This window comes from Camelus bactrianus, chromosome 10, assembly GCF_048773025.1.
Source record: "Camelus bactrianus isolate YW-2024 breed Bactrian camel chromosome 10, ASM4877302v1, whole genome shotgun sequence".
Classification (NCBI taxonomy): Eukaryota; Metazoa; Chordata; class Mammalia; order Artiodactyla; family Camelidae; genus Camelus; species Camelus bactrianus.
Window position 1 is genome coordinate 54,924,411 of NC_133548.1, and position 25,463 is coordinate 54,949,873.

The window sequence follows — 25,463 nt, forward strand, 5'->3', positions numbered from 1 at the left end:
CATATATTCAGGAGGTCTAAGCCAGAGTCTCAAAAGATTGAAACAGGGACTGGTATCAGGAAAGTAACCTGGAAAGAAGGTAATGTCCTGGAAGTAGGAAAACAGATGATGCAGTAACACTTAGAGCCATATGTAGCAAATGTTTGTTAGCAATTTAGATGGACATGCTTTATCTGGCTATGAGGTATTTTTAAAGGGATGTGCTTTCTTTCTTTTTTTTTTCTTTTTTTTTTTTTTTTCACTAGTTTGAGCTGCATTTCATCTAAAAATTTCTACATGGTACCTGACACAACATTATTGGCAAAGTTTCCCCTGTGTAAAATAAAAACTTTCAAAGGATAAAGAACTTAATGAATATTCAGTTTGTGTTCTACAAATGTTGAGTTATATTAAATACTTCTTGCTCAGCCAGCCTTAATGAATGAATCCAGATTATAAGAGCATTTTTAAAAGTAAAAACAAAAACAATTTTTATTTATTGCTTTGTGTGAGTCACTGTAATGCTCATGTCAGCGTAACAGAGATTTGAATAAAAGTAAAGCATGGTGGTTAACTTATTAATAGATCAAGATGGATTGAGAGGTGCTGTTGCCCTGCACAATCCTGTCCTGGGAAACACATCTAACATTTATTTAATTATCAGTACTATACTACATACTGGTTATAATTGTTACTGACCAGGGTTCTTGGACTCCTTAACCAACAGAAATTGTTAAGAGGCCACATGAGAAATTCAGGCGAGACTTTACTGGGACTTGTGCTACAGAACAAGGGAGGAAAAACAAGTAACAGATTCCCTTGCTTGCTCTCTGCAGAGGAGATGAGCTGATCCCTTAAATGAGGAAAGGGTAGGGGCAGATCCATGGGTTGGACCTGAGGAGCGGCTTAGGTGGTCTGCCTGCCCCCTCGGTGGTGCTGTGTGCCGGGATCATGCGCAGTACCCAGCTTTTGTTCCCTACACCTCAGAAGTGGGTGTTTGGACTTTTTGTATCTTGTTAATAACTTACGCCAACTGCATGCAGGCAATTATTTTTAGTCCTTTATAGTTTCTTTATATTGTGTTGCCTAAGGAGATGAGGAGACGTTTGTCCAGGTGTAAGCACTGCAGCAAAGGGTCCCAGATCCCAGCCTGTCTCATAATAATCCTATTATCTATTACAAAATAAGCCTTAAACAGTTTAGGTAATATACCCAAGGATATACAACTTGTAAGTACCTTACATTAGAATCAATTCTAAATATTTTTTTCAACACCTGTGATCATTCCTCTAGATATTGACAGAGCTGAGAGATGAGGATGAGAACTAAAAAGAGATCAATGCATGTAGTGATAAGAAGTCCTCTAGTCACTTTTAAGAGCCTTGCTAAACCACAGAAGAAAGAGTAGTAAAACATATTTCAAAAGATGATAGACTGCCTTGTAAAAAGAAATCGTCCGTGGTCCAAACACATAATGATGAATGAATTTTTCCAGTATTTGAATTTTTTCATTTTTTAATAAAATATTTCATTGTTTTAGAAACCATAGGAGCACTACACTGAGATCCAGGGATTCTTTTAACACTTACATCTAGCAGAAGCATGGAGATGTAAAAAGTGTCCAGTGAGGGAATTCTGGCCCCCAAATCTGGCCTTGGGTGTAAGATTTGAACTCTGAAGGCATTAAGCATGAAACAAAAGAGCCTAATAAAGTTCAGATGGACTGCGTGAGTTGTGAAGACAGCACAGATCTTGAGAAGTTTGTAGAACCAAGAATAGGCAAAGGAGTCAAGGGATATTGTCTACAAAAGGAGCAAGCCATCAATTAGAAAAATAATCATAGACCAATGCATTAAAAATGGTAACCCTAGAGGCCAAATGGGAATGGATTCATGTGTCATCTCTGCAGAATCAGATAGAGTCTGACAAATGGAAGACAGATGTCTTAGACTTTGATCCATCCATAGATAACTGAGCTCTGCTTCTGTCTTTTAAGCTAGAGCTGTAGCCTGCTCTCTAGATAGCTCATACAAGTTAAAAGACTACTTTACCTACTCTGATTATAGTTGTAAGCCGTTCTTTCAGCATGTTTTATGACTCTTATTTCTGCCATAGCTGTCCAGGATCACTGGAATCCAAAAGGACTACTGTTAGGCTCTGCAAGCTATGTCACCTATGGCAAGTTTCTTTAACTTTCATTTCTGTCATCTATCATATGGAGGTCATGACAGATACTATGCCCAACACATAACAAATGCTTGATAATTTCATAAAAGATTTAATGCAACCTTATATGTAAAGTGAACAGCACAATGTTTTCTGCTGATGAAGTGCTCAAAATAGTTATTAGTGTTAATATTTTAAATATAACAATGCAGTAAGAGAAATGACAGTATGACAGAAAACTGCATCATTCTGCAGTTTTTAAGATTATAAAAAGATAAATATTTATAGTAGGAAGGAAGGTGTTGTATCAAGATCTGATTTTTGCATCCAAACTATGCCCTTCTTCTATCATTTATATAGATCTGACTGTAGACACGTACTCTTCTCAACTCTCCCATAGATAAGGGAGACTTATAGCTCAAAGGAAACTAGGAAACAGATAATCAAGTATATTACCCTTCATATTGCCCAAGAAGAAAAAGATACTAACATTCTTCATGTTACATAGCCAGGTAGAGTTTTCTTCTAAATTAGTCTGCTGTACCTTACAGCTGCTCTCTAAACTTGTATAGTTGATAACATCTTTCAGCTTTCAAATATTCCAGTCCAATGAAACTGCTATTAATTCAGTGATCTTAAAATCAACTGAAAATATCTCAGGCCTGTGCTCTGATGAATCCAGCAGGCAGGATTTTCAAAGTGATTCTTATCCTTGATTATGTTTTTGGAGATTATTTTTGATATATAAATCCATTCTCTCAAAGAAAGAGAGATTGCATTGTGCATTTGGCTGACAAGAGATAGTTTTAAATTGTTCCATGACAAGCAATTTAAAAGGAGTATTTTGAATCCAAAGGCTTTTCAGTAAGTGTTCAGTGGTATATGAATGAAAAGAGAAGTCATGAATAGATTACATATAGGATAAAGAAAAGTCAGGTATGAAAAATACACCCAATGTTCTTGAGAGAATAATCTTTATTTAAAAAATATTCACTTATTTTGTTGATGTTTTTAATATGAAAAGTCACTCAAATATCTGTCATGTTAGTGGCCTACATAAACAACTCCAAGGGGTGCCTTGTTAATATTTTTACTGTCATCTCTTCCACCACATCCTGCCACGAAGTCTGTAATATGCATTTTCCCTGGATTTCTTAACAAAATGCAATATAGCTCAATGACTGGAATCTTGTATGTAACAAATAGAAAAAAAAAAAAAAGGATTCTGGATTTAGATAATCTAAGATTCCTCCGGAATTACTTTTTTTTCTTTTCTCTTTTTGTATTGAGGTATAATTGACACATAACATGTTAGTTTCAGGTGTACAATGTACGATTCAATATTTGCATATATTGCAAAATGATCACCACAATACATTACTATTAACCAAAGTCAGAAATTGAAAAATAAAGCAAAAGTGGGTGAAAAAATGAAATTTGGAAGCATTTAGTATTTGAAGAGCTTTGGAACATTCAGGGTGACATATAAAATGGCAAACTTAAAATTATGAGTTCAGCATAAATTTGTGACCACTAAAATGATTAAACAAAGGGAATCCATGATCAGATTTGCATTTTAATTCCTGTATGCTTGGGAGAGACTACACTTGCCACAGAATGCAGGAAGCAAAGAGATGGTTGGTGTCATCCAGATGACTGATGCAAATGCCTTTAATGTGGAGTGGCAGTGTGAATGGAGAAAAAAATTGAGAGTTATGAAGATGTCACTTAATATTAATTGTTACACATTAAGATATTACAGTCACTGTTTCACTAACAAAGGTGAATAAAAGGGAACTGAATGACCTATCTCCAAATTGCTACTTTAGAATGCTGGGCAGGGATGGTACTACAGAAAAAGGCAATATAGGAGAGGGGAAATCTATTAGTCAAAATATTTAGTTGCACGTGCAGAAATCTACCTTCAAATCAGCTTACACACACAAATAAGATAATGCATTAAAAATGTGCTGAAGTTGCTCACAAAACCAAAGGAAAAGCTATGGGAAGCGTGGTACTTAAGATACTTCAAAGGTTAGGACTGAGGATTCAGACATTGTCATCTCATCTTGATTGCTGCTTTATTTGCTCCTGTTAATTTTTTTTTTTTTTAATGTGGTTAGAAACGTAGCTCCTGGCATCTGAGATTCAAATGTATCTCCTTCAATCATTCAAGGAGCAAGGAATTTTCCTCTCCCAGTTTCTCATTGAATCAGCCTTGCTTACATGCCTGCTCTTTGAACACATTTCTAGATCTAAAGATAATCACAAATAAGGCTGCATGTGTTGAATGGCCACACCTTTAGTGGGAGTGCAGGGTGTGTGGTACAGAGGGAGTGAGTGTTGGGCAGGTGAAACAAAGAATGTCAACTGCAAGATTGTGGAATAGAGATCATGAATTCTGAATAAGAATTCTGAGACTAAAGTAACAGTGAGGAAATTGAGTAGAATGGTCTAGTGATGAGTGGAATGAAGGGGAAGTAAATGAGGGCCTTGCATTAAGAGAAGAAATCAGCTTAAGATGTGGTACCCCAAATGCACTAATAAGATCCTTGGTGATTTCTGTGCAGTGGACAACCTGGTGAAACTTCATTAAGAATGTGAATCTCTCTGTTAGACCTTACAAGGATTACATGAAGTAATGAAGGCAACTGAGGAAGAATTAGGAGGCTGTACATGGTGCTTTTTAGCAGGCAGTGCATTGATCTGGCAAATTCATATCTTTGAAACATATCATCAAGAGTCTTTTCCCCAAATGGAAAGGCACATGTAGAGCACTTCTGAAATCTGCTTGCAAGAAACCGCTACTATTTTCACATCACATTAGAGCCAGGAACAGCAGACCTGTTCTTGGTGAAGATGCTCTAAAGGAGTATATAGTGTGCTAAATTTTGCTTGAAATTTGATGAGTTTGTTTTCTTCCACTTTCATTTTCAAGACCGTCAATTCATCATTTTTGACAGGTGTCTTTTGCTCTTTATCTTACCCCTATTTATTTAAAAATTAAGGTCTAGACTGGGGTTGTAAGTTCATGCCTGTTTCACACCTTGCTAGGAATGTTGTTTCTACACAACTGCTTCTCTTTCAATAGTGTCTTCTTTAAGTCATCATTCAAACACTGTGCTCTGATATAGTGGAATTTCTAGTTCCATCACTGACCTCTTTCATAAGAATTTGTGCTCTGATTACATCAAAAGATCTGAAAGCTTGGCAGTACTGGGCTGGAGGACTTCTCAACTAACTCCTTCTGTCCACTGTGGATACAGTGTCTATTTTTCTTACAGATGTTGTGTGAAAAACATCCCACAAACATGTGAGAAAATTACTGACTTGCTTTGTGTGAAAATCCTAATACTATTTCAGTCTGCCAACCAAATTCTAACCAGCTTCCCATCACAGACCAGTATCTTGGTACTCATTAATACAAGGAAAAATTACCATAGTAATATTTTTTCTGTACTTCTATATTTTCCATATATCAGTCCGCTGGAAGACTCTGGAGACTAGCACATACTAGTTCATCTTGAAAATCAGCATATAGTTTGAAATTTGAAAAAAGACTCTTGCATCAGAATCACAGGGAAAAAGGAATGTAAGAAGGAGAGAGTCACAGCCAAAGAATTACTCAGACCTAAGGAATGAAGAACGAGACTCATACTTTAAAAGAGACATGGATAATTGAGAGTGAGCATAGAAATTTTAAGCCTTTTTATGAATGTGGATTTCCATCTAAAAACCAAAAAAAAAATTTTACTAAACTGATAAATACTCATATTTCTTTGCAGACCTAAAAATATTCAAGTGGTTAATATCACACTTATAATTAACCTGAAAGTAATTAAAATGTAAATAAAGGAGATAACATTTTATAACAGAAGAGTTAATTTAGATCCTCCAGATATTATGATTCTCTTTAATCCCAATAAAATATAAATCAATAAATCATGCTGTCATTTCCAATTATATTAATTACATGATGTAACTAAAAGTCTTTAAATTTTAAATGAGAAAAGTAATGATTTTTATTACATCTTAATTCATGCTGTGTTAAACTTTGTTCTTTATTAAGTTTTGGGTTGGAAGTATATTTATTTAAATGGAAAAAAACTTTTCAGTGTTACATTTTTACCCAAAAGAGAAATGATTGAAAGAGGATAGTACAGGATATTCCAGTTTCAAAATTACCTTAGATTTGAAAGAGCTTGAAAATTTATTTGAAAATTATAAAACTTTTAATATTTAAACATTGATGTTTCAAGAGATTTATTTTTAAGTGTGTGGGTTTTTTTAATTGTACAACATTATGATCATCACACATTTAAATTTGTAACATGCTTTAGCTTTTCAAAGGACTGAGGAACATTTTTCATAGTACTCAGAATGTTATTTATATAGAAATGTTCTTAGAGCCTGCAAGAGTTGATACTTTTCAGGCGAAGGAATGGCTTGTATTGGTTAGTTGACAAACCAAAGATGCTGACAAGTTCTGCAATTCTGAATTAGCATTTCCTTCTACTGTATGTTTATATATAGCTCCTGATTTTTTTTTTAAAGTTTGATCTGAATTATATTACTATGAAAGATATAATGCACTCTTTGTAATTCAGAACATTCTCATTTTTAAAAGATTACAAAATATTTCCTGTCTCAGAAACGTGGTCATTCCCTCCATTGTCTCTCACCAAAATCTGTGTATGACTTGTGGCTACATTCAAACTGGATAATAATTAGCTGTTTACATAATTTCTGTCTTTCTAAAAAGTAAGCTATAAAAGACAAAGAATATTCTTTTCCTCAACACAAAGATGCCCAGGTCATGGGAAATGTCTAAAAATCTTTGATACCAAAACAACAAAAACTTAGTATTACAATAAATATATAACATTTTGAGCACTCAGTGTGTCAAAAGATGCACAAAATGGGTTATATAAATTATCTCAGTTTATCCTCGCAAAAAACAAGATAGCAATTACTATAATTTTCGATTTAAAAATAATGAGAATCTTAGTTCTTCATTCTGATAATTCTGTAGTAGCTTGGATAGGCTAAGCCTCTTGCATATAACAATTAAAAACTCAAATGATTTGAAAAACAAAACAAAGCAAGTCAGTAGTCACTAAAATATGACCAAAATCCAGCAGAAAATATATGAGAATTTTCTTTGAAAGACAGCGTGCAGCATGTGTGATTTTTTATTTCACAGTCCACTGATCAAGGGCACTTTATATTCCTCAAAAATTGGGTGGCAGAAAGCCGCCATTTTCCTGGTTTGAGATGTCAGATAAAGGAGTCCAGAGGTGATAGAATGGCCATCCAATTAATGAAGTAGGGGGAGGGGTGCTCCTGGAAAGAGCATCTATTTGTGTATAAAATTCACTCAAATACTTGGCTGGTCACTCTACCACACACATACAAACCTAATCCCAGGTTTTGCAGCAAGAATGCACCAATTGGAAGCTTGAGAAATAGATAACTTCAGATGCTGCCTTCTACAAGGAAAACAGTCTAGAGCTTGACTGCAGCCAAGTTAACTGCTCATTTAGGTAGAAAATTCTTTCTAAAAAACATGAGAGAATCTATATCCTCTGCAATGCATCATTCATAGTATCCAAATTCCCACCAAAATAACTATATATGTGTAAAACTGGAAAAGTGATGTACACTTTAAAAAAGTCAGCCAATAGTAACAGAACCCAAGATGACTTTGACATTACAACAGATATGGATTTAAAAGCAGGTACTACAAATATATTCATAAACTTAAAGAAAAATAAGCATAATGGGTTAACTGATAGAAATCTCAGCATAGAATTAGAAACTCTAAAGAAAACAAAAGGAAAATTTAGAACTAGTAGGTACAGCCACTAAAAATTAAATCACTGGACAAGGGTTAAAGGAAGAAAGAAGACAGAATAGAGTCAGTAGACTGAAAAATAGACCCATAGAAAACTATAAATCTGGGGAACACAAAGGGAAAACACCAAATAATGAACAGAGTCTCAGAAACATGGGGCATGATATCAAGCAAATTAACATACATACAGTTATAGTTCCAGAAGGAGAGAAGAAAGACTAGGGGAGAGAAAAATATAAAAAATAAAGATCCTAAATTTTCTAAATTTTGAGAAGGGCATCAACTTCCAGATGCAGAAACCCTAGGCGATACCCAAGCAGGAGAAAGAGAAACAAAGAAAAAACACTCAGGCACATCATATACAAATGATGGTTTAGATGGGCTATTGCTATTAATACCTGGGTAAAGTCATTATAGAACTGTAAGACAATAGAATGGCACTTAAAAATCAAGTGAAGCCAACAGAAGTTCAGTGGTAGAATCTGACAATAAATGTAGTAAAAAGAGAGAGGAGGACATATCAAACACCACCATTTTAAGAAGAAAGAAATGTAACACAGGGAATTAGGCCCTTAAAAAATCACTCAAAGGCTTGGAGGAGCAAGCAAAAAGGAAACCCAGGGGATGCCACAAAACATGTGTTAACATATAGTGGAAACAGTCTTCTCCTGAGGTTAGATCTGAAGACAATCCAGGTTATATAATAAATATGCTTAACAAAGCATAGTGAGTTATTCCCTATGGTAGGAAGCTACCTCACTTTTAGAACGGATTATGATATTCTCACTTCTGCTGGAAAAATAAATGCAAATTCATTAATCAGTATGTTATTTGTTACCCATAATAAGAACATGCTGATTTTGGAGGCAATGTACTGTTGGGTTAGAGTGCAATTTTTGTTCATAGACATAGATTCAAACCTCAACAGTATCATTTTCCAGCCCAGTAATATAGTGTGACAAAAACATCATAATGTTATAGAAAATAATATTTATTGAGTAAGGCACTGTTCTAAGCACTTATGTGTATTAGTTTATTCAGTTTTGTTAAGGAGGGGGAAATTCCCTCTCTCTACCTTTCTTGAGTTCTTGTGGTCAGACTAATAATAAATTTGATAATAAATTTGACAGATTAACAGGAAAAAAAGTTCACTTCATGTGTACAAATGTCTCAGAAATAGGACTTAAGAAGGGGCCAAAGCAGACAGCTTTTATATTTTTCAGACAAAGAAACAAATTTGAGAGGGATTGACAAGGCAAAGAAACTTAGATTGAGCACTTAATTATAAGAAATGTAAGCAAAGTTTGGGCTTGATAAAGTAACAAGGTTTGTTTATATAGGCATCTTGGCCCTGAATTTCCTATCTCTGATTGTAAGGATGTTTTTTCTACCTCCCAATACAGGGAGGGCACTTTTCACATGGGAGACTTACTTCCTTTCAGGGACACAGAGAGGAAGGTCATAGTGTCCATCTTGCATCAGCCATTTCTTAAGTAATTTTAGTTCAAAATAATCAATATGTATTGAAGCATTTTGAGGGCTGGCCACCATGGGTCCCAACAGTTCTCATAAAAAGTCTTTGAGATTTTATATTGTTCTCAGAGTATTCTTGTTATTTCCATTTTGTGGATGAGAAACAGACCATTTAAAGTTAATTCTGTTAAATTTAGTGCCCCTTCTCCATCATTTCCACAACAAGGTTGATATTAGGGAAACATGGGGTATTACTACCAATGCACCAATATTACTACCACTATTCTACCTATTTCCTTTAATAATACTCCTCTACTACTACTTGCACTACAACTGTGGCAACTACTACAACAATCACTATGCTTACCAGGTGCTAGGCACTGTGACACACACTTTTATAACAATTTCAATCATTTAGTCTTTATAAAAACTCAACATACAAATTCTGTTGTTTTTCTCATTTTGTAATTGAAGAGGTGACTTTGTAACTCCTCAACGTTTTGCTTTTAATACATGCTGGATTTAGGGTTAAATCTAGGTATAAATTCACATAGGCAGTTTTTAGTGAAGGATATCTGTGGTGGTGATGATGATGATGATAATGAAGATGATGATGGAGATTCTGACAGTCCTTTAATGATGACAGAATTTTCCTACAACACTCACTTACTGACCTTAAAGTCAGGGACCTAACAATCTTGCCCATGCAGTATGGAATTAATAGTTGAGACATTAATTTTAAAAAGTAATGAAATCCATGCCATAACTTTTAAACACTGTTGTCAAACTGTGTTCAGTTCTTATTTACTACATATTATTCTAACAAACTGAATTATAACATTTCCCTATACACATAATGGATTAAATAGCACTTTGTTGTGTTTGTAAGCAATTATTCTAATAGCAACAGAAGATAAAGATGACAACCTCACAGAAAGAAAAAATGTAGTTGCTAAATTTATAAAATATCACAGTGTTAAAGCAAGTATCTTCAATTAATTCAGCCATCAATGAGGTCATCACAATAAACTAATGAACATGCATTGTGTCCAAGGTAAGTCTTCCTAGAATAGTCTGTAATATGTTGTGAATACATTTTTAAGGCTAGGATTTCCATAAAATACTCAGAGATTTATCTTTAAATTGGTTAATTATTTCACCATTGACTTTTAACACAGTTATGTGTTAACACTGACAGCATGCTTTATCAGGCAAAGAGTGAAAAATTGACTCTTTGGCTATACTTCCGTCTTTGCCAACGACTATTACTATAACTTTGGCCAAAAATACTTTAACAATCTTGGGTATAGATTAAACTACCTTTGAAGTGTCTTTTATTGCTGATATTCTATATTTCTTTTGTACTTTTTAGAAATTATGTTGACATAGGAGACTTAATTTCTAATATACCTCACAAGTTTTAAATAAATATCATGAATAGTAAGATAATGGGTATACTCGAATTCATTACTAGTGTAAATACAATAAAATAACCTCACACGTTTCCAATTATTCAACCATAAAAATTTATAGAGATAGCAAATAACAGTTTACTAATCACCCCAGAAGAAGGGGTTAAAAATGCATGTCTTCAACCTTAATTTTCTTGTAACATTACATCTTATTCTTAAGGTTATTATGATTATCCATGTATTTATTTATTTACTTATTTGTCTTCTGTTTTCTTTGTAAATATGGGCCTGTTGCATAGCCTCCATACTCATTTATAGAAAAGATTAAAACTATAAATCATCACAACTCATAAGCTGCCTCCTTGGAGCTGAACAGCCAGCACAGCACCAGAACTGATGGAGATTTATGATTCTCAGACAGCTCCTCTCACCCAACTTCAAGAAGATAAAGGGAATGGAAACTATCCAATTAATTTGGTGTCCATAGACCACACTTATGTAAATAGATGGGATCAGCTACCTGGAGGACAAAACCTCTAGGAATAGAAGGAGGGTACATGAGGAGACGTAAATGTGTATTGACACTTGTCTCTTCTACATGTTGAAATCCCAGCTATGTAGGAGGTCTAATTGATGACACCTGCTTTTTTGAGCTTTATCCAGCCAATAATGATTCATGTTAATGTTCTACTCTTCTAATCTTTAGTAGATATTATGTCTTATACAACATTCAGGCATATATAACTGCCATTGCAGTCAAATCTTGCAGTCTTATTTGATGCTTTAAATAAAACTTCCAAGTCTTCAGGAAGAATCATGATTTTTACTTTATTTGCATAGCACACAGTATCTTGTTTCTCCATCTTCTAGTCTTGTGGAGTCTGGCAAAGATGAGATGACTGTTAAAGCAACCTTCTTTTTCCTGTAATCGATGTTAGACTACGTTTCTCTTGCAGTTAGGTGGGGGTGTATGACTGAATTCTGCCAATGGAATACAGGAGGAAGTGACTCATTGCAGGGTCTGCACTGCATTCCATTGTCTCTTATCCACACTAGGTAGTTCATTTTCTGTTTTTTCTCCTTCCTAGGCCTTGAATAAATGTTTTCTTTGATAGTTACCTCTCAGTCTCTCTTCCTCTGTCCCTCTCAGAGCTATCTGTCTCAGGCTTTCTGAATTTTAAATATTTCTTTATAAATTGGTTATTTAACTAGGAGCATGTGTACTTAGATGATGACTAGAGTAACTTCTTCTAAAGGAGTATAAAATGGCTTAACTGAGAAGGACTATCCAAGAGGAGGGATCCACAGTTTGATGCAACTGAACGTGAGTCATATGAAGTTCTACCAAAGGAACACCAGAACAGAAAGAGATGGCACTCACATCCTCTTAATGTCTTTATAAATAGTAGTATTTCCCAGAATGTCTTTGTCAGTTTTTTCACACTCTACATTTTCCTTAAACAATCCATTCCACTTATATGGCTTTGAAAACTTTATCTTTAGACCTGACCTCTCACCTTAGATCCAGAATTACATATTAAATTGCATACCAGTTATGCTCAATTGAATGTTATCTTAACACCACAAACTCATAATTTTCAAAATGGAGCTCACTGTCCTTTCCTGCAAATAAGAACTTCTGTTTAATTCTCTCAGTCTTATGTAAAATCACCATGTGTATATTTCATGACAGAAATCTGAGTTACCCTAGAATCCTTTGATCTTACTTCCCACATACCTAGTTAGTGACCAATGAAAGTAACGTCTACCTCCTTAATATCTATTTTAATTACTACTTTTTCTGTAATTCTATTACTTTTGTCCTAATTGGGAACCTTAGCATCTCTTCCTTGGTTTTCTGTTTGAACTTCTAAAATGAAGTCTGTAATTAAGAGGAAAGAAATTAAAGACACATCTTATATATATACACCTAAACTTAAAAATATCTTTTTATAATGCAAATCTAATGTCTCCCCATTTAGAAACAAGTCACTCAATAGTTTTATCTTGACTTTAAAAGTGATTTGTAGAATTTTCCTTAAGTAGAAAATTTTTTTCTAAGAAAATCCCTTAGAAAATACCCATTGTAGGAAGCAGGTAAAAATATACTGAGATAAATAAACTTGAGGTTTTAAAACATTCAATACACATGATTTGTACTCATTCAATTTGTAAAGAGACTTAGAAATGAGAAATGGTCTCCATCACCAGTTGATCAGAGCTTCTTTAGTTTATGTGAAACAAAGAATTTAACTCAAGGCAGAGAATAAAAAAGGAAATAAGTTGATTTAAACTGAAAAAGAAATAACAAGTTAATGTCATAAAACAGGCATAAATTGTGAACTGTACCCTTTGCCATATCTGTGATATTTATTACACTCAACATATCTTGCTTGTGTTTGCTTGTGTGCTTATGCTAAGATATTCGAAAATAGATGTTTGGTTTGATAATAACTTGAAACAGGAGAATTGTATCATTTTATAGCTGATATTGGGAAAGAAAGTACAAGACCTGTTAATTATTGTAGAGTAAGTTTATTATAATTTAATAATTTTGCTTCAACTTGATAAACTAGTTTTGTCTGTCCTACTAGGTTATTAACATTCTGCAGTTTTCAACATTGTTAACAACAGAGGACAAATGTATAACAAAGTATTTGAATAAACAAAATATATCTAAGGTCATGGATATTGTAGTTGGAATCAGGTATTTTAGAAGAAAATTTATGACCATTTAATCTGGCCATCCTGATTAAAACAAAAAGACGTGAAGACAACCTGATTATTATTTTTAAAGATGCCTGAAATTGGGTTTCCCATTGAAAGTGACATTTAAAAGCAGTTAGATTTTTAGTAAAAACATGATTGGGAAAGCAAAGGTTCTTCCCCAGGCCAGAGTAAGAGAATGTCACTGACTCCTACTCTAAATGACATGCTTTCTCGGGTGTAAAAAAATGAGATAAACCTTCATGGAAGAATCTTGGCAGAATGTGATATAAAATGTAGTACTGTAAAATGTTACAGAGTTTGTCTCACACAGTAGTCACAAATTGTTTGATAGTGTCTCTTGGTATACTATAATAAGTACAAGCAATCATCTGTGTAGCATTCTTGCCAAAATATTTATCCTGAATCTATATAGGAGTAAACATCAGACAGATCCAGAATGTGCCAAGATAACTAGTAAGACTGCTTTAAGAAGTTCATTAGAATTTAGAGACATAATAACCAAATGCAAACGGATAAACATTGATTAGATTCTTGGTTTTTTTTTTAAGGGTTATAGAAGACATCTTTGAGACAACTGCAAAATGCAAAGTTTTCAAAAATGGATTACATTTGGATAATATAATCAAAGTGTTCATTTTTGGGGGACTGGTTATGATACTGTGGCTATGCAGGATCATTTGAAATTTCAATTGGTTCAGAGGGAAAAAAGGAGAAAAGGGAAAAAAATGAATAAGTAATGGCTGGAGGGGAAAGGGAGAGAACACATGTGGTAAGGATGGAATTATGCTCATGGGTAAATCTAAGTAGAGGTAAAGAATATATTGATGTTCATTTAACTTTTCTTTCTACATTTTTCTAGATTTGAAAAGTATGCGAAATAAAAACATAATGAGACATTTAAATTTTTTCACTTAGTTTTTTCTATCCCTAATAAAAGGTAGGGTAAGTGTGATGTGAAAGTTTATGAAAAAAGTAGTGACTTCTTTGTTTATAAGTGAAGTCCTCGGTTCAGTAGTATTAAATATGCTATTTGGAGGATGGGACAGGAGTAGGTGGAGTAGAGGAACTTGGAATTAAATAGCTCAGCAGTGACCTTAATAATGAAATTTAATATTGACTGCACTTATTATGAACTTTTTTAGAAGAAAACTAATGTTTAATTTTACAATACTGCTCTTTGTTAATTTTACACTGCTCTCTGTTCTAGAGGGTAACATGTTCTAGATATGTATTAGATTCTTTTTTTATTGAAGTATAGTTGATTTACAATGTTGTGTTTCTCATGTACAGCATAGTGATTCAGTTATACATATATATATATATTTCTTTTTGTATTCTTTTTCATTATAGGGTATTACAATGTATTGAATATGGTTCCGAGTGCTATACAGTAGGACCTTGCTGTTTGTTTATTTATATATAGTAGTCAGTATCTGTAAATCCTGAACTTACTTTGAACCTATTGGTTCTGGTTTTTTTTTTTTTTCCTTTTCCTTTTTCTTTTTTTGGAGAACACTTACCTGTGCTGGTTGGTACCAAGAGTGGTTCTCAAGGAACAGAATTTTAAGATGAGTTTCCTAATTTTGTTCTAGGGCCATGGAATTGACTCTCAAATCTGACTAGATTTAAAGATGCTAATGATTCCATTTCCAGTAGTAAAGAGAGCATTGGTAGTACATGGAGTGATCTGGCTATAGAGATACGAAAAATTACCGCCATAGGTTACTCCTAATCAACGACTTATAAGGAGCCAGGAGCCGAGTGACTGTGAATATAATATTTTTGAATACTTTGTCAAATTGATGAATATAATAAGATTAGGTGGTTGCTCCTAAAATTGCTGGACAACATAGGAAAAGTACAGGATGAGCTCAAGGATTTGAATTCCCAGCTCAAGCACCACATAAGTGAACTGAAAGCCTTGGCATCAATGTCCTTCTAGGCACCTGCCAGTCAAAGCATCTTTTAATGAGAGCAGGCTTCTCCCTAAAAGGATTTCTGTTCCCAAGGATTAAAATATAACAGAAGTAGTGGCATTGCATATTTTGTTTGTGATGTATTAATATAAGCCATTATGTTAATAGATAGCCTCATATTTACCATGCATTTTTTGCTGGGATAAGCTCTTCTTTTTGCCTATCTATTAATCTTTCAACATAGAGCTGAACTATATTCAGTGATACTTGAAGATTTTTTGTGCTAGCTTTCTTGGGGTTTTTATGTCAATTATGATAATTTCACATAATGAATTGGATGGCTATTCTCAGTTCTCCGTGTTGTACTACAGTTTATGTAAAATATTCTTTTCAAGAGATTAAACTATCATAAAATTACTGTCTGGAGATATTGTGACAGTTTTAAATGCATATAACATAAACTGCATGTAACTATATTACTATATAAATATAATTTCAATATCAAATTTAGCATTTATATTTGGATCTACTATTTCTTCTAAGACAAAATATATTTTTTCTAAGAAATAATTCATGTCATCTGAATTCATTGCAATTATATGCAATTATACACAGTATTCTTTAAAAAAATCTTTCATTGTATGCATTACTGTGCCTTTTATACTCACTTATGTCCTCTTAATGTTGTAATACTTCTGTAAAATAAGTCATTTAATGTCTCTAAACTTGCTTACAGATATATAAAATTTGACATAAAACAAAATGTGATCCTTCTTGTACTTTATTGCTTCCTCTATCCTGCTCCATTGATAATACTTTGATCAACTCCATCCTAAGAAAATGAATAACAATTCAATTACTTTTGTAAAATATCAAAGTAACTCTCTATAGTTGTATTTAAATACATCTATAGAATCATCTAGCATAGCTCTAATTATTTTAATGGCTACATATTTTATTATGTACCATAATTTTATCAGTCTTCAATTGATGGGCATCTACTGTGTCTCCACTATTTTGCCAATGCAAATAAACCTGAAATAAGCATCCTTTCACAGATGTTTTTGTTTACTGGTGTATTTATCCTTAGTGGCCAAGTTTAGGAAAGGGATTTCTGTGTAAAACGATGTTTAAATGTTTAATTTTGGTAAATATTGCCAGATTGTATTATCAAATTTTATAACATTTTATATCATAATCCAAAATGTAATCTGTCTTCCTATTTGTTTAGGTCTGGTTCTGTGTGCTTCAATACTATCTTAAAGTCTTATTCACATTTGCTTTATGACTTTCTTAGTAAATAGATCTTCCTAAGTATTACAAATTTTGTAACTATTGATTTAAAATATTTTTCTTATTTAAGTGGTTACTTTTGGAGTAGGAAAAGCTATTTATCTGTATATGTATTTAATCAGTTATGTCATTCATTCTAGCCTTTATTTCTATTTGTCTGCCTTCCTAGTTTATTTTTGTTTTAACTTTTTCCTATGGTTCCTTTACTAATTTTTAAAAACGTGTACTTAGGTTTTTCTTTTTTTTAATCTTTACTTTTTATTAGTGAATGCATTTGGGGCTAAACATTTTCCTCTCAAAATAGCTTTTTATGCACCCTGAAGGTTTTTGTACTAAGCATTCCAATTTTTGTTTTGTTTTTTACATAATAAATGACATTCTCTTTGAACCATTATCAAGAATTATTTATGTAATTTTAAAGTAGTTCTTTTATTTTTCTCCACTCATTATAATGTGTTTCTTATTTTATTGAACAATACTAATATGTACCCCCCCCCCCACACACACTTTATAGATAACTTGTTTCCTTTTGCTTGAGTCTAGGAATAGTCCCCAGATACACTTAATGTTTATTTTTATTCCTCTTTTTTCCTAGAAATAGGCCAGTGGTTTTAATCTGCAAAATGAGGTTTTTCTTCAATTGATGGAAATATTCCTTTTTATGAGTTTATTTTCTTTCTTTCATGTATTACTATTACTCACAGATTATACCTTCTGAATATATTCTCAAAACCTCCTGTATTTAGTTTTATGGCTTTTTTTTTTTTTTTTTTTTTTTTACCTCTGTGTATTTTCTCTTTGCATTGAAATATGCCTTATACCCAATTTTCCAGGCCACTCACTTGGCTTTTAACAGTGATCATTCTCTTCTTTAATTCATTTACTGAATTTCCTAATGACTGTGACAGAAACTTCTAACTGCCTGTTCAATGTACTTTCTTCTCTTTCTTACCTATAGAATTAGTATTCTGTACAGTTTGGCATTCTAACCAATTGAAATAGTCACCTTCCCAGACTTTCACTTAATGGCGGCCAGTGGGCTCAGTTCTGGCTGATAAAACAGAAATAGATTGCTGTATGTGGGAGGTGTCCAGAAACTTAAAAAATGAACAGATTTATCTGCCATGTCCTTTTACTCTTTGCCCTTCCTAACTTGTTCTATCTGACAATGGATGGGATGCTTATTGGTGCAGGGATCCTGTTAAGACCAAGAGAACAGAAGTTACAAACTAAAACACATGGATTAGACAAAGGGGTAAGACTTGGGACATTGATGACATCCTATAATCACTGTACCAGTCATCATCATCTATTTGATTCATGACTTTTAAAATGTAAGAAAAATTAACCTTTTCTTGATATGCCACTGTAAGTCAAATTTAATTTCCATTTTAATTGATACATTTGTAATTGATACAATTGGAAGTCATATTTTTAGTGTTGGTTTCCATTTCAGCAAAGGGGTGTGTGTGTGTGTAAGGAGAGGGGATGCTCCATTGTTATTTTATTAATCTCTTTTATCTTTTTTTAAAATTTAACTTGATATATCTCTACTGCAGTAGTTCTATTATATGGAACATACATTCTGATTGACCTATCTCCCTCCTTCTGCATGCTGAGTATCTTATAGTGGCGGTCTTTTCTTTGTTGGCTCATTGCTGGTGGAGTCAAGTGATAGGAATGCCATTAGGATTGGGAATCTGGCAGAAAACGGCAGCTGGAATGGTCTCAAGAGTCCCGTGATTAAGGTCCTGGAGCAGCACAGCTACCAGACTCCTGCTGGAGCTCCCCTGATCTCTGCTCTCTGGACTCCTTGCATTCTCTTTCCCTCAAGGCCAGTGAGAGTCAGTGTACTCATTCAGCAGTCAGGACACCCTGGCAAAATCAAACAAATCTGATGATGAATTTTAATACTTTAGGAGTTCAGAGATTTTTGAAGTACAATTTCATGTCCTTATTTGTTGCCGTAATACTAATTTTCTCTCTCTTGTCTAGCTCTCAGGATTAAAAATCCTAGATCGTTTATTTTACCAACAGCCCACCAAAACCTCATTTTATATACACTTAAACTTTTTATCCATTTGTGGCTGCCAGGAGCCCCTTTATATATGGAGGCAAATAATTTGAAATTGGGGTAAAGGGTAATAAAAGCATTAAATTTGTCTGCTTTTTTTTTTTTGGCTCTTCGTTCATTGATTATTTTTAGAATCACTGATCAGATTTTTGTAACATTCATACTATTTTCCTTTTGACAACTTTTTTTCACCTTCATTTGAGTTACTAAATTCATCATTAAAGAAGGTGATTTTGAGCATTATGCTTAGTTTAATTCTTTACATTTTTTTTGATAAAAATAAAACCCTTTTATTCAGTTATTGGCATACTCTTACAATATTTTGTTCATTTTTAACATTCTCTTTACAGTCATTTTTTAAATTTTAATGTTGACATATTTCAGTATAAACATTGCTAAAAATTCCTAGTTTTTATAGTCAAAGGATATGGCTGGAATAATTTTCACATTTTAGAATTTGTGGGGTTTTATGGTCAAGCAGGGATAATTTTTCCCCAAATATTGCATGCTTATTTAAAATGAAGTGATAACACTGTAAAAGCTTTGATTCATATACATTAATTCAAATATTAATTCACTTATACAATATTATAAATATCTATAAATACTTGTCTTTTTCAGTGTAATTTCCTATTATGAATTTATCATTTTATTTCTTAGCTTTTATTTTATATATTTTATATTACATATTTAATGCACAAAGATTTAATATTTAGTTTGCACCATTGAGTGCCAATTTTAGAATTATAAAATGATCCTATTCTTCTTGCTAATGCTCTTTGTCTTAAATTCTTCCTTGTTTACTATTAGCATTTCCACGCTCAATTGCTTTGTTTTTGTCCATGCGTGATAAACTTTATGCATCCTTTTACTGGAAACCTTTCTATGTCATTTTCTTTAGGTGTTTTAAAATTTGATTTAGTTTTGTTATTCTTTCTGAAAATATTCCCTTCCTAATAACAAAATAGTTTAAGGCAATTTCCTTTACTGTTACCACTGTTATGTGTAGCCTAAATTCTGTAACTTTGGTTTATGTCCTCAGTTTTGTTTTTTATATTTATTTTTTGTTGCCTTTGCTTCTTGTCATTTGCCTTATAGAAACTGTGTTTGCTTTTTACCTTCTATAGTAACGTGAAAAGTAATTATCATTTTTAATTCTACCAGTAGGCTTTTATACTTTTCAAAATAACATTTGACTTACTGCCTAACATAAAAATCAAGACCAATAACAATTCTTTAAAATTTTCTTTTTCCAAATCCAACTTTGTAAAATTAATTCCTGTTTATGGAAATACTCTTTCTTATGAGCGTTGTGGGGAGGAAAAGATTTTCCTCTACTCTTTTAAGTTCTTCTGGCTGGTCCAAGAATGAAATTGGCATGAGATGGATTAACAAGAGAAAATCAAACAAAAGTTTAATAACACATATACGTGGGAGAGACCCAGGAAAACTGAGGAACTCACTAAGATGGCTGAAGCTCTCACCTTCAGTTCCATCTTCAGCTGAAGACAAAGGCAATGTTGGGAATAGTGGTTTGGGACTTAAAATGGGAGAATTCCCTTAGAGCTGGAAAAGCAAATGTTCAGTAGACAAATATTTGCTGGGTGATGCAGAGATGCTGGGACACAGAGTGGACTCTGAGCTCTAGAGTTCCCCCCACCACACCCAGCCCACAGTCTGCAGATATCTCTGGTTAGCTCTATTCTGGGAATAGGCCCATTATATAAACCTTTTAGGCAGTAAGGCGGAAGTAACAAAAATGTCCTGGGTTTTCTGTTTCTTAAAAATAATCAGACTAAATTAAGCCTCATGCCAAAAGAACATTTTGAGGTGAAAAATTTGCTTCATTACATCATCAATAATGTATTTTGTGTTATTTATTACATTCATATTCAGTTTTTATGATAGTTACTTACAGTATTGATTTTCATTTAGTGCTTTATGTAATCTGATAGTCTTTTATACAGAGATACGGTGGTTTTTAAATTAATTTTGGTTTATATTTTATTAGGGTTAAATATGTATTCATTGTGTTTTTTCCCCAGAAGTGTATATTGTTGACATATTTTTTGAAACTTTACATATTTGAAAGTATCTTCTGGTGTCAACATATGAAAGAATTTTGTCCTACATAGAATTTTTAAGAAACCAAATTTTTCTTCCAAAATTCACTAGAAACTGCTCTCTGATCACTTTTCTTTGTGTACATTACATTTTTTAAGAATTTTGTGGTGTTAAGAACACTTAACAGATCTACCCTCTTAACAAATTTTGAAGTACACAATACTGTATTGTTAAAGGGTCTATGCTGTTTAGCACATCTCTGGAACTTACTTGTTTAGCATAAGACAAACTTTATGCCCATTGACTGATAACTCCTCCTTTTCCTCACCCACCAGTCCCCGGCAGCCACCATCCTACTTTCTTGATTCTGTAAATTTCACCCTTTTAGTTATCTCACACAGGCGAACTCATGTAGTATTTGTCCTTCTAGGAGTGGCTTATTTTATTTAGCATAAGATCCTTCAAGTTCATCGTGTTGTCACAAATGGCAGGATTTTCTTCTGTTTTAAAGCTGATTAATATTTCAGTGTATGTATATACCACACGTCTCTTTTCACCTGTTGATGGACATTTGGGTTGTTTTCTTATCTTGCCTCTTATTAATGATACTGTGATGAACAGGGGAGTGCCAGTATTTCTTTGAGATTCTGACTTCAATCATTCTGAGCATATAACCAGAAATGGAGTTATTGGATCATATGGTAGTTCTATTTTTATTGTTTTGAGGAAACTCCATAATTTTTCCATAGTTGCTGCATTATTTTACATTTCTACCAACAGCATGTGTGGGCACCAACTTCTCCACATACTCTCCAAAAATTATTGTCTTTTTTTTTTTTTTGGATTACTTATTTATTTGTTTTGCTTTTTTTTTTTGATAATAGCTATTCTATAATGAGTTATATCTCATTGTTTTGATTTGCATCTCCCTGATGATTAGTGATATTGAGCAATTTTATGTATACCTGTTGGCCATTTGTATATCTTCTTTGAAAAAATGTCTATTTAATGTCCTTTGCCCCGTTATTCAGTACGATTATTTTTTTTGCTATTGTAGTTCAGTCAACAAATTGAACTACAATAAATCTGAATTAACAAATCAAATTGAAAAGACAGCATACAGAATGGGAAAAATATTTGCAAACCCTGTATCTGATAAGGGATTAATAGCCTTCAGTGTTAGAAATTTTCCTTCCTCAAACTCCACCATTGGCGGTATTAACAAGTATTTTAACGGGAGAGAGATACAGGGGATGTTAAAAGTTATCATGACTTTAAGCTCCTGGACATGAATTACGGTGTCATTATTTCCTACTGTTACCAGCTGCTATTAATTCCTTGTCGCTGTTCTTCCTTGAAGCATTTCTCACTGTGGCAACTTTCCTCTAGCTATCCTTTTCCCACTGTTGTACTCCCAAATCTAACCCTAATTCAAATATAACTGCTTTTCATGAAAGGAACAGCTTCTTGTTGCATTATAGGTTATGAGTGTTCCTTTTCTGGGTACTTTTTATGGAGAAGGGTACACCATCAATCAGGGACAAATATAAGGAACATCTGAACTGCTGGGATTCTGTCCTGTTTTAGGTGAGCTTATGGGGTAAGGAGCAGGATCTTTCTTCAAAGAGTGGATGAGTAGATAGCAGGAGCCAATTTTCTAAGTGTGGAGGAATAAGTGAGAGGATATATTGGGAGAGGCATAATGAAGAAAGGAGCTTTGTTATTTAAATGTCTAAGATCCTTTACTGATGACCATTCAGTACTTAGCATTGGCAGTCAAATGACAACAAAGATAGACTCTACAACAGAAGCAGTTGTTCACGTGCCCTCAGAGGAAAGCCAAATATAATATGCTAACTAACAGGAGGTCCTAAGGGTGTGTATGTGTATGAAGTTTCTTAATTGCTCATAAATTCCAAGATGTTTGGAGCAATTTACCTTACCCTCTAGTGTGGTTCTGACTTGCAAGTTATTCTGTCTTTTATCAATAATACTGAATAGCATTGATCTCTGAACTGTGCGTTTTGTGCATGGTTGTATACGTGTGTGCATGTGTTATTTTATGTGAAGAATACTGGTCAGACACTAGCTGGGATAGAAATGAGGAGGCTGTCTATTCTATCGATAGATCATCATGACTGATTATTAGAAATAAGAAAATATGGAAGTCACATGTGCTTCTGTGTTTCTGATTGGGTTCCTGAAAGGATAGAGCACCATTAAATAATGTATAATGAGTCAGGAAAGAAAGCAGGTTAATGGAAAATCCCAGAGTTTAGACTTGTAGCATTTCTAGTCACCAGGTGTAATTATGTCAATTATTACTTCAAAAGAAGTTTTGTTAGTCAACCTCCTTTCAACAAATCCATCAGAGTAAGTCTTCTCTCCATAAAGCTTTTTAACATATACCCAAATTACCACTGAACGAATGGAGGTTACTCAGTTCACCCACCAGATAAGCCAAACAAGCAGTTTCCAGTGAGACTAAGTTGTGTTTGTTTCCAACCTTACTCCTGCCCTTGCTACTCACTGTTATGTAATACATTAAAAATCGGTGCAGAAATAGAAATATTATTTCTATATAAATGGATGGCCTAGATTAAGTATAATAAAGCAAATAAAATGCTGGGGAATATGCTATAAAAATATTTGTTAAAAATCTTGAAATATTCTTCTTTTAGATTTTATACTGTGGTGTCATTTTAAAGAATTAAAATGAAACTAGACAAGATCTACAGAAGAAAAACAGACTCAAGTCCAATTGTGTGACTTATTTAGTGAAAAGTCCTCAGCCTTACAGAAAAAAAAGTGTGAATTAATATGCATTTATATATTTTAAGTTAAAATGGTTGTGTTCTGTATCATAGTATATGATTCCTCGTTTATCCAATCTTTTCAATGAATGGGCCAAGTACTGTACTTGATCATAGTGAATACAGGGTCTTCCATGTAATTAAATCAGCTTTGTTTGAAGAAATTGCTGCCCAGACTCATTATGCCTTGGAAAAGATTTATTCTTTTCTTGTGAGCTCCGAATTTGTTATTCATGTGGAGAAGATTTCTAACCTCTGAATTGTTTTTCTCTAAGTCATATTCCACTGTGGAAAACGATTGCAAAAATAAAGTTGCATTCTTAGTCCTAACTTCCCCCTCTCCCCCAATTGGTCACCACAGTCTGCCCTGCTGTTTTCAACAGCTTTGGAACAAGAGTACAGGAAATAACATTGAAATTTGAAATTAAAAACCTCTCTCTGAATCCTATCAGTGTTGAGATTGGCTAGTACTATTGAAAGCTGTCGATGAATTGTCATCATCTGTAGGATGAAATCCAATTTCTTGATCTGAACTGTTTTTGATACCAAATCTCACACATTGAAATGAGTATATTTGTCCCCCAGATATTCACTAGTGATCATCTTAGCTACTAAAAGGATGAGACTAAAGAAAAGCTCAAAAATTATTGATTATGGTGTTTTGGACATTAAATTAAAATTTGTTCATTTGCTTTAAAAAGATGATGCTTTCTAAACATCTAAGAAAAGTTAGAAACTGAATATATTTTATTTTAAATATCTCCATTTTATTTTAGAAAGGACAATTAAAAGAAAAATTCATCCTTTGTAGAAGCAGAGTATTTTTGAATTTGAAAGATCTTATTTTTAAGTAAATTTTACATACACTGAAAGCTCAGATGTTAAGTGTATTCTTTAATCAGTTTTGATAAATGGTAAGAGGACATAGTTTCATTTTGATGAATAATATGAAGACACATAACATTTCACATGCCTCTTCCTCCTCCCAGAAAGACCAATAATATGATTTCATTCACCGTCAACTCATTTTGCCTACTCTTCAATTTCATATTAATGGGAAAATATAGCATATATATGTTTGTGTCCTATTTAACTCAGTATAATATTTTGAAGATTCATTCATGTTTGTCATTAATCAGAAGTCTGTTCCTTTCTATGAATTTGTACCTACCATTTATTTTCTCCATTCTCATATTGATGGACATTGGGAATCTTTCAAGTTTAGGACTAGTATGAATAGTGTTTTGTGGACATTTTTATATAAGGTTTTTTGTGGACATGTGTTTTTTCTTTGATTATAGACTTAGAAGCAGAATTTCTAGGTAATAAGGCGGGTGTGTATTTAACTTTTTAAGAAAATAAATGGATTTTCTGAAGTGATTATGCCTTTTATGGTAGGACACAATAAAGGCTGCCCAAAAATAACTAGAAAGTAATCCTGAGAACTTACACCTTATATGGCAAATATGACTTTGGCAATGTGATTGGGTTAAGTATCTTGAGATAGGGAGACTATTCAGTATTATCCTGGTGGTCCAAATCATATAAAATCTTGAAAGTGGAAGAGGAGGGAAGAGAGAGTGGGTCAGAAATGTGATAGTGGAAATAGAGGCAGGGAAGATCACGAGCATAAGGGGAACTTGATCTACTTTTACTGAATGTGAGATGGAGGAAGAGATTCACAAGGCA